The sequence below is a fragment of the Pleurodeles waltl genome, chromosome 4_1 (assembly GCF_031143425.1).
Source record: "Pleurodeles waltl isolate 20211129_DDA chromosome 4_1, aPleWal1.hap1.20221129, whole genome shotgun sequence".
Taxonomy (NCBI): Eukaryota; Metazoa; Chordata; class Amphibia; order Caudata; family Salamandridae; genus Pleurodeles; species Pleurodeles waltl.
The window spans coordinates 764,725,177-764,734,907 of NC_090442.1; the positions used below are offsets into that span (position 1 = coordinate 764,725,177).

Here is a 9,731-nt window from a genome sequence, read left to right on the forward strand (position 1 = left end):
AGGAATGGCAGGGGAGTGCAGATAAGAATCATCCCTAGGTGGATAGTCCTCTGCCTAAAAAACAATTCTATTTTCTAACTAAGGAACAGACTCCTGAAGACGTGCGGGCTAGATCCACTCGATGTAAGGTTACTACTGCTGCTCGAGCACACAGGGTGCCTGTCCTGGATATCTGTTAGCCTGCTACATGAGTGTAGGAAAGTGCCACTGTTGGCTTGGTTACTCCTTTCACCCCCACCCTCAGAGCCTTACACATACACACTTTTTGCCTAGTGTTGATGGCAACTTTGATTGAAAGTGTGCTGCGACCCTGCTAACCAGGCCCCAGCACTAGTATTCTTTACCTAAACTGTACCTTTGCTTCCAAAATTGGCACAGCCTTGGCACACAGTTAAGTCCCTTGTGAAGGTACCCATGGTACCAAGGGACGTGTGACTAGGGAAGGTCTCTATGGGCTGCAGCATATATTATGCCACCCTAGGGAACCCCTCACTCAGCACATGCACACTACCTGGCAGCTTGTGTATACTGGTGGGGAGAAAAAGGGAAGGTCGACATGGCACCCCTTTTGGGGTGCCATGCCCACAAACCACTACCCATGGCACAGGTAAGTCACCCCTCTAGCAGGCCTTGCAGCCCTAAGGCAGGGTGCATTATACCACAGGTGAGGGCATAGCTGCATGAGTCCATTCTTAGACATTGTAAGTGCAGCGTAGTCATATTGAGTATGTGGTCTGCGAGTTTGTCATTACGAACTGCACAGCACCATAATGGCTTCACTGAATACTGAGAAGTTTGATATCTACTTCTCAGCACAATAAACCTACCCTGATGCCAGTGTGGGATTTAATGAAAAATGCACACAGAGGGCATCTTACAGATGCCCCCTGTATATTAGCCCAACTGCTAGTGTAGGACTGACCGGTCTATGCCAGCCTGCCACTTTCAGACAAGTTTCTGACCACATGGGGGTGAGTGCCTTTGTGCATTCTGTGGTCAGAAACAAAGCCTGTCCTGGGTGGAGATGCTTCACACACGCCCTGCAGGAACTGTAACACCTGGTGGTGAGCTTCAAAGGCTCAAGCCTCTGGTTAAAGAGCCCCAGGGCACTCCAGCTAGTGGAGATGCCTGACCCTCGGTCAAAGCCCCACTTCTGGTGGCAAGTCTGGTGGGGAAATTGAGGAAAACAGGAAGAAGTGACCACCCCAGCCAGGAACACCCCTAAGGTGTCCAGAGCTGAGGTGACACCACCCCCCCCCCCCCCTTCAGAATCCTCCATCTTTATTTGCAGGACAGGGACCAATAGGGATAGGAATGTGCCTCCCTCCCCAAAGGGAGGTGGGGACAAGGAGGGTGTAGCCATCCTCAGGGACAGTAGCCATTGACTACTGCCCTCTGACCCCTAACACACCCCTAAATCTAGGATTTAAGGGCCTCCCTGAACCCAGCTCACCAGATTCCTGGTGACCTACAAGAAGGACTGCTTAGCTGAAACCCCCAGCAACAAATGCTTTGACCCCAGTCCTACTTGCATGTCTCCTGCTTCAAAGAACCTGCAAAAAGACCAGCAACGTGTCCATTTGGCCCAGCGACCTCTGCCAACTCCAGAGGACTCCCCTGCACCCAAAAAGATCAAGAACTCCTGAGGACAGCAGCTCTGTCTGAAGAAACCTACAACTAAGGACTCCCACCTCACTTCAGATGTGTGAGTCCTGACCCCTATGCACCCGACGCCCACAGCCCATGTCCAGGTGGTCCACCTAGCAAGAAAGGGTCCCCAAGCGATTGTGAGCAAGAGCCCACCCTGGGTTGACCCCTCCAAACCTCCACAACAACGGCAGCAGAGGGAATCCCAAGAACCCCGCTGACCTCGAGCTCTGGACAAAGATAACCAACACCTGAAGAACCACTGCACCCACAGCCCCCAGGCATTTGAGAAACTGACCCCTGGTGCAGCATCGACCAGCAGGTGGCCCTCCTCCCTGCCCAGCCAGTGGTTTGCCCGACAAGCCGCCCTGGACCTCGTCTGCAGCCTCAGAGTGACCCCTGGGGGGGGAGGGGCTCCTCATAAAGTTGAACTGAAAACCCAGCTCCCTGTTTGCACCCTGCACCCGGCCTCCCCTGTGCAGTTGAGGGTATGTGTTTGATTCCTACTTGAGGCCCCCCCCATCTGGTATGCCCTCTAAAACTGAGGGTACTTACCTGCCATCAGACCAAGTTTAGACTGCCCCCTGTCTCCATAGTAGCCACGTCAATTTGGTTTCTCTTTGACCTCTGCACCCGACTGGCCCCGTGATGCTGGTGGTGGTTGTTTGGGATTAACTTGAACCCCCAACGACAGACTACCTACACCCCAGAGATAAGAACTTTACGTTTTATACTTACCTGGAAAACTGTATTATCTTTCCTTCCCCCAGGAACTGTTGAAAATTGCAGTGTCCACTTTTAAAATAGCTTTTTGCCATTTTAAGAAAAACTGTATAAATTGTCGATTCTATTCAAAGTCCTGATCCTATATATGCAAAGTACCTTTTATTTTATGTACTTACCTGTAAACTGAATCTTGTGGTTCTAGAAATAAATTAACAAAACACATTTTTCTATACAAAATCCTATTGGTCTGGAGTTAAGTCATTGAATGTGTGTTTCTTCTATTGCTTGTGTGTGTACAACAAATGCTTAACACTACCCTCTGATAAGCCTAACTGTTCAACCACACTACCACAAATAGAACATTAGTATTATCTATTCCAGCCTCTGTCAAGCCTCTGGGGAACCCCTGGACTCTGCACACTATATCTCATTTTGATATTATATATACAGAGCCAGCTTCCTACAATGAGCATCAGTGCACATGGTCTCATACTACTATTGCCTTGACAGTTTGGTCTATTGGCATAGACATTTTGCGTGTTCAGTCCTGCATGACGGTCTTGTCTGAGACATTCCACAGGCCACCACCTAGAGAGGTACTACTTTGGTAGCTTTTCACAAGGTGAGTTTGCGGTTAGAAGTATCCATCAGAAGAACAAATTACTTACCTTGAGTCAAGCTCTTTTTGGTGGATAGTCTATCTAACCTCAGATTCCTCACGATCTTCCTGCCACCTCGTTCTATGAACTAGGTTATTTTTCTGTCTAAAAAGGCTCCAATCTTGTGTGCATGCTTGTCATTCCAATCTCAAAATAGGCTCTGCATCTGATGGCACGGACAGCCTAAGAAGACGGCACACATGGGTGCCACATTTATGCAGCATTGCTAGTCACTTCCAGAGCAGAATAACGCCAAGTAGCTGCACAGTCACACCTACTGGTGTGCAGGAGTACTGCTTTAAAAGTTCAGGTCCATGTCTGATGCCTGGGGAATATTCACAAGGTAAGGAATATACAGTATCCACCGGAAAGATCAATACTGAAGGTAAGTAACTTGTTATGCCTTTCCTTACGACTTTGATCTGGAGCTCCACTACCAGTTTGTTTGGTCTTTTTAAAACAGACTTCATAGCATTCCATGGCTGTAGAAAGCATATATTAGTCATGGGTCCGCAATAGGTGTGTCTCTGGAGTCTAGGATCGGGACATGACTTGACGTTGTGCAAGAAATGCATCCTTATGCAAATGAAGGTGATGCAAAACTGAGACAAAGCTCTATGTCATTAAAGTTAAGAAGTAGTTGCACCCCTTGGGTAAGTCCCAACTTTGCTACATTTGAGAGGTGCAGACTCTACATTGCTTCCAAGAATATGTCAACTTCGCAATCAGAGTCCTTGAATAAGTTCAAATCAAAGTTCATATCAAAACTCACAAAAGCAAAGTGAGACCTGACCCATTTCCACCACTCTTTCCAAATACAAGGTGCAAGGGATTATGATAGGAGTCGGTCCCCCTCTAGTTATAGAGCTGATTCCTCAACTGTGCCTGGTGTGCCCTAAATTTCTGGGGCCATTCGTGACATTGCAGCAGATTGAGCCCTCCAAAAAGGCCATGCTTCAAATTATGTGTCACTTCTGTCTCTCTCTGGTGTGCCTTTGGGCCCAAGGTACAGCAGGGACTCCCGTCTGGTTACTGTCAGTGGATCCATCCTCAGGGTCATCTGACCCTTTGAGACCAGCTCCAGGACCTATACTCCCCATGGTACAGATTTCTGCTTTGGTTCGAACACATGTGCTGGACCCTTCAACATCGAGGCCACCTATGTCAGAAGACAATTGATGCGGGTTCCAATGTCTGACATGGAACAGACTGCAGCCTGAGATTACAAAAGCACAACTGGCCATTATAGAGGCTGAGTGTGAACCAGTGCCTCTTCCAGAGTAGACATGCCTGCAGAGGCACCATTGTCATTCTAGTCCTGAATGTGAAGAGGGTACACCCAGGATTGAAATTATATAGGGGAAGGGATGATTGTCTCCCACTCACTAAACGAATGACATATGGATTTAAAAGAAGCCTTTAGCCTTGATACTTCACTTGACAGGGCTTGACTAGCCACTTGGGCCATCCGCTGATGAGTCCATCCTTTACAGTAGTGGGGCTAATGGCAGCTGAGGTTCTGGATTTGTAGATGGCTTAAATTGAGACCAAAACTAACATATTTAAAGAAATCTTGCAGCATGGGCCAGCCATATCTGAGCCCTTTCTCCCTATAATGAGGTTCTCACCGTACCTTGATGGGCACATGGTCAAAGCGTTATTCCTGCCCACTGGTAAATAGACACGTGTCCAGATGTCACAGATTTTCTTCAGGCGTTAACCATTAAGATGAACCACAGTTCATTCCCCACAAATCCTCTATATAGGAAGTCCAAGAGGATTGAGACATTTAACAAATGCATGTTCTCATCTGTCAGCCTGTCATTGCTGTTGGTAAATGCTGTAGATTTATTAGGTCGCTACACACATGCCATCTGGGACATAGCCAGCGAGGTCTTGCTGGTCCCGGGAAATCTTGGGCACCTCTTAAGGTCTGAGAATGCATGATGAACAAGACACAAACCAGTATGTGATTCATACTCATCCAGATACTAATGATTGCCTCAAGTGGGCAGTTGACACCAGTGTTGTGCTTCACCAATACGTGTGGATGTGTTCCACAGGACTTTCTGAGGATGTATAAGTCGCTCTCCTCGGTTTGCCCTATCATGGCTCATTCATTTTTAGGACAAAAAAAGCCATTTCTGCTTTGGATCCCTGGCATGTGTTGTGGGTCTCTAGAAACATCCCAAACAGTTCCCACATCAGTTCAAAAATTTCACAAGTTACTCTAGAGAGCTGGCATTTAGGCAAACCCAGTCTCCCAAGCCAGTACAGCAGTCAACCCAATCCTTTCAAGGTGGGGCCATGGATGTCAGGAAAGTGCCGGTCAGTTGGGGCATCAATCCTCCCAGTACTATTTCCCAGCGGCAACAGCCAACAGGCATCTTCAGTTTTCTCCTGGTGTTGTACAGCATCCTAAGTGGGGCAGAATTCTTCACTTTCTCCCATGAAGGCGAGACTCATTGCAGAGACTCCCATTTGTTGGAGCTATCTGGATAGTGTGCAGTTCAAGGCCTTACCTTCACCGCAGTGAGTCCAGAACATTTGGGTTATGATCTCAATGTTTCTGCCTCGGTCCTGAATCTGACAGAGCACTTCTGTGGCTTCCTGACCTCTTAGTGTCCTGCATCCTCCTAGTTGATTATGCCAGCTGACACATGCAGGATGTGTAGAGGAATCTGAAGTTCCAGTGGGCCTAGCGTAAAGGGTATCTGACAGATGTCCTCCAGATCTCAGAATGGACTGCTCACAGTCATCATAAGCTGCTCAGTGCAATTGGTCCAGTGGCAGCCATCTTTCCCTACCCCACCCAGAGCTGACACTAGTGATGGTCGCATCCCTGCTAGGATGGAGAGGTCATCTGGGAGAGGTGCTGATCAGAGGACTTTGATCTCTGACAGAAACCAGGCTCCATGAGTCTGTTGGAATTGAGGGTTGCTCATGTGTCCCTGAAGGCCTTCCTGCCATCCATCAAGGAGGCGCTGGAGCACAATCTCAGACAAAACCACTGCTGTGTAGTGCTGCAGCAGGCATGGTGGACTTAAGTCCTGTGCCAAGAGCCTCTACAGCCTTGGAGTTTGTTGAAGCATCTGGGCATTTTCCAGATTATGAACCACCTTGCAGGGTGCTTGATTGCTAGAGCAGACCAGGTCAGATGTCTACACCCCAAGATGGTGCAGGGCATCTTCTGTCAGTTGGGAGAACCCTGGCATCTTATTGCCGCTTTAGAGAACACAGTATCAAATGTTTAGCAGGTTGTAGGTTCCGAAAGACCAGCATGCGGCATAAGCCTTCCCACCACTGCCTCTCCTGCCCCCGAGTTATGTAAAAGGTCCAGAACAATAGGACCGAAGTAAACCTGGTCATTCCCAACTGAGCCAGGAGAGTGGTATTTGAAGCTTCTGGGCATAATCATCTGTCCTCCGATCAGGCTAACACTTCAAGAGGATCTTCTGTTGCAGTGACAGGACTGGGCCTTTCAGCAAAATCTGCACAAGCTTACTCCTTCATCTGCAAAGCGGTGGCAGGGGACTACTTTTGGTCTGCTGCCTGAAATGATAGTCATACTTTCCACCAAGCACCCTTACACTAGGTCCATTCATGGTGGGCGCTGCAACAGATTTGTTTCCTAGTGTGGTATCTGCCCAACTGACCCTTTACAGGCAAATCTGTCAGAAGTTATTTTGTTCATTTTGTCTTTGGTCCAGCAAGGCCTTCCAGTGAGCACCACTAAAGGTGACAGTCTTCCTCGTTTTGATTACTTCACCTCATTCCATGTGTAAATTTCAAGCACTGGCATTGCACCTGTCCTATGCCTCCTTTTTCCCAGACAAGTTGGTGTTGAGGACTCTGGCATCATTCTTGCCGAAAGTTGTAATTCCCTTTCAGTTTAGGCAATTCATTACTCTGCAGATTTTCATATAAATAGGAGTTCAGGTTTCTTCAACTGGACGCCAAAAGGGCTTAAAGGTTTTATATTGATCATTTAAGGGAATCTGCCACGTTGCAACATGAGCATCAGTCCAGATAGTCACAAAGTGAAATTTCTTTGACACCTAGATCAGACAGGAAGGGCACTTTGCCCTGTCAGTTTCGCAAGACTTTTTGGTGTGTCCACTCCTTAGACCTGTCACCAGGTTTGGTACTGATTTGGTGTCTGTTGTCAGTTGAGGAGGAATCTGCAGTTATAAGTATCCATCACAAAAACAAGTTACCTTTGAGAGTGCTCTTTTTGATGCATACTGTTAACTGCCGATTCCTCACTGCCCTCCCCCGTCCTGTGGAGTGCCTCTTTTTAGCATCTAAAAAGGTCCCAAGTTGTAAAGCTGCATACCAGTACTACCGGTTTATACCCTGCTGCCCAAGGCTTGGAAAGAGGAAAGCAAGTAACTGGTGTTGCACACAGAGTTAGCACCTTTATGTTGTTTCGCTCTGTCATGCCACGGTGGAATGGGATCAACACCAAGCCACATTGTACCAAATGGCAGTACACAAGAGCATTGCTGGTGGAAGTTTTCTGGATCCAGTCTGGCACCTAGGGAAATATTGTAAAATGAGGACTTAGCGGCTAGATAAGAGTATCCACCTGAAAGATTCTAACTGAAAGTAAGTAACGTGTTCTTTTTGTTTGTGTTGTACTGTGGCGTTCCAGTCTGTGATGGGGATATTCAAATTGTGTTTGTCTGTAAACGATACAAGTATTGGAGTATGCCATTGATAGTTAAATAGCTCTTGTTTCATTGGACATTCAGACACAGTCCATCCTTCATTTCCTCAAGTCGATTCCTACCTTTTTCTACACCCTTTTGCAGAGATAGTCTGATTGTGAGATGAATGGGGGATAGTGAGGGCAGAACCATCTAGTGGGCCCCACTACTCTGGGTTTCTTTTCCCTCAAAGTGCTGTGCACCTCTTCTGGTACTGTGCAGTTGAGAACATGCAGTATGTTTGAGGTCAAGTTTAGCACTAAAGTCTTCTTTTTTTTTCTTCACAATTCTAGTATGTATCTTATGGGTCTGTCATAGCATGTTTATGATATTTGTCTTGGTGTCAAAGCTGGTTTGAATGCATGTTGGAAAAAGTTAAAAATATATGTTAATTAAAATGTGGGATTTCAGCACTAAAGGGTTAATGAGCACAGAGTGTGTTTGCCTGCCTGTCCTCAAGATATTACCATACTTGTATGTCAGGTGAGGTAATGAAGATGATATTGCACCGAGCAAGTGCATTGTAGCATGCACATTGTTGAAGTTTCCTCTACTTGATTTATGCATCTTTCTATGAATAATTGGGTGGCTTAAATGTTGAGCTGCTTCTTCTAGTACCTATTTCCCATCACTGATGCCACAATGAAGAAATGTGTTCAGGGTACTAAAGTGTGTCAAGGTTTAACACTATTTTCCCTTTCCTCTTGACTAGGAATGTCTATTATCAGAAGACAGGTGAAAATGACAAAAAAGTATCCCACAATCAGAAAACTTCATTGTGGATGAAGGCTTTCACTCACGCTAGTGCGTAATGCCAAAATCGAAGAGGAAAGGAGCTAATCGAAAAATGAGAAGCGCTTCGCTTCGAGAAGGCGATCCTGTGAAGTTACTGCTTGTGAGTGAAGAAGGAATGCTAAAGAAAAAAACAAAGATGCAAACAAGAGATAATAGATGGCTGCAGCCTGGCCGTACGGCATCGTGTGAAGGGGGAGGAAACTGGTTTCCTTGAAGAACTAATTTTAAAAATTAAAAAAAAAAAAAAAAAAATGAAAAAACTGAAGAAACAAAAATATATTAAAAAGTTGGAAGAATTTGCCTGGCAGCAAAAGATAAAATGGAGCTAACTTTCTGTGAAATGAAAATACATTTACTTAATGGAAATGTGGAAATTGGAGGAGGAAAGAAATCTAATTAGCCTGCGTGGAGGGGGAGGGGAAAGTTACATTTTTGCCTGTTTGGAAAAAGGGTGTCTCAGTTGCCTATTCACCTCAATTCAAATGGGGAAGTAAAGATGCAAAATGTGTTCCTTCTCTCCTTGCCCCTTCCTTTCCTCTCTGTGCCTTCCGTCGCTCACCTTCCTCGTCCAAACCTACCTCTTCCTGATAAAATGGACTTGAGTAGTTGCACAGTTTTCATAAGGCAAGTATAAGTTTCGCCCTATGGAGCACAACTTTTGAAAGTTTTTTTTGTTTGTTTTTGTTTTAAGTATCAGATGGAGAAAAGTTTCTGATTGTTCTCCTGGACTCTGCTACTGCCACATGATTTTCCATTAAATCTTGTAACACCCTCTACCTTACAAACAGTGCTTGCTTTTCTGATTGGGCTGTTATCCGTGTTAATATATTTTTTTTAATTTTGGTTATGGTGGGCTGAATGTAGTGTTCAGCTATATACCATGACTGGCATGTTTTATCCTAGTGAACTACAAAGATTTATTAACTTTAAATTTAATGGGAAGGTGTCGGGTGGGGTGGGGTGGGTTATGGATTGGACAAGGAAAACCATTTAAACTGGCATATAGCTAAATTTCCCCACGCAGGCTTTAGGTTTCAAGCGAATGCTGTTCCGTCTGGTGTTGTAGCCATCTCGCGAACAATAAACGAAAAAAACAAACTAAAAAAAAAAATAAGGAAAAAATAAATGTAAAAAAAATTAAAATCTTAATACATTTTTGACTCACTTGTTTCCTTTAGTTTACTAGTTGTGTGTA

The 9,731-nt window shown here is 45.6% G+C and overlaps 1 protein-coding gene across 3 annotated transcripts in view; it reads left to right on the plus strand.

The window, feature by feature from the left end:
- TNPO3 (transportin 3) overlaps nucleotides 1-8,796 on the plus strand; it is a 991,461-nt gene extending 982,665 nt beyond the window's left edge. For 2 of the 3 annotated variants that reach the window (XM_069229382.1, XM_069229383.1), the window contains exon 23: nucleotides 8,454-8,585. The gene's annotated coding sequence lies outside the window, so the exon portion shown is untranslated. Of the gene's footprint in view, nucleotides 1-8,453 lie in introns of all 3 variants that reach the window. The other variant, XM_069229384.1, reaches the window with a different exon arrangement.
- Nucleotides 8,797-9,731: the final 935 nt, after the last annotated feature.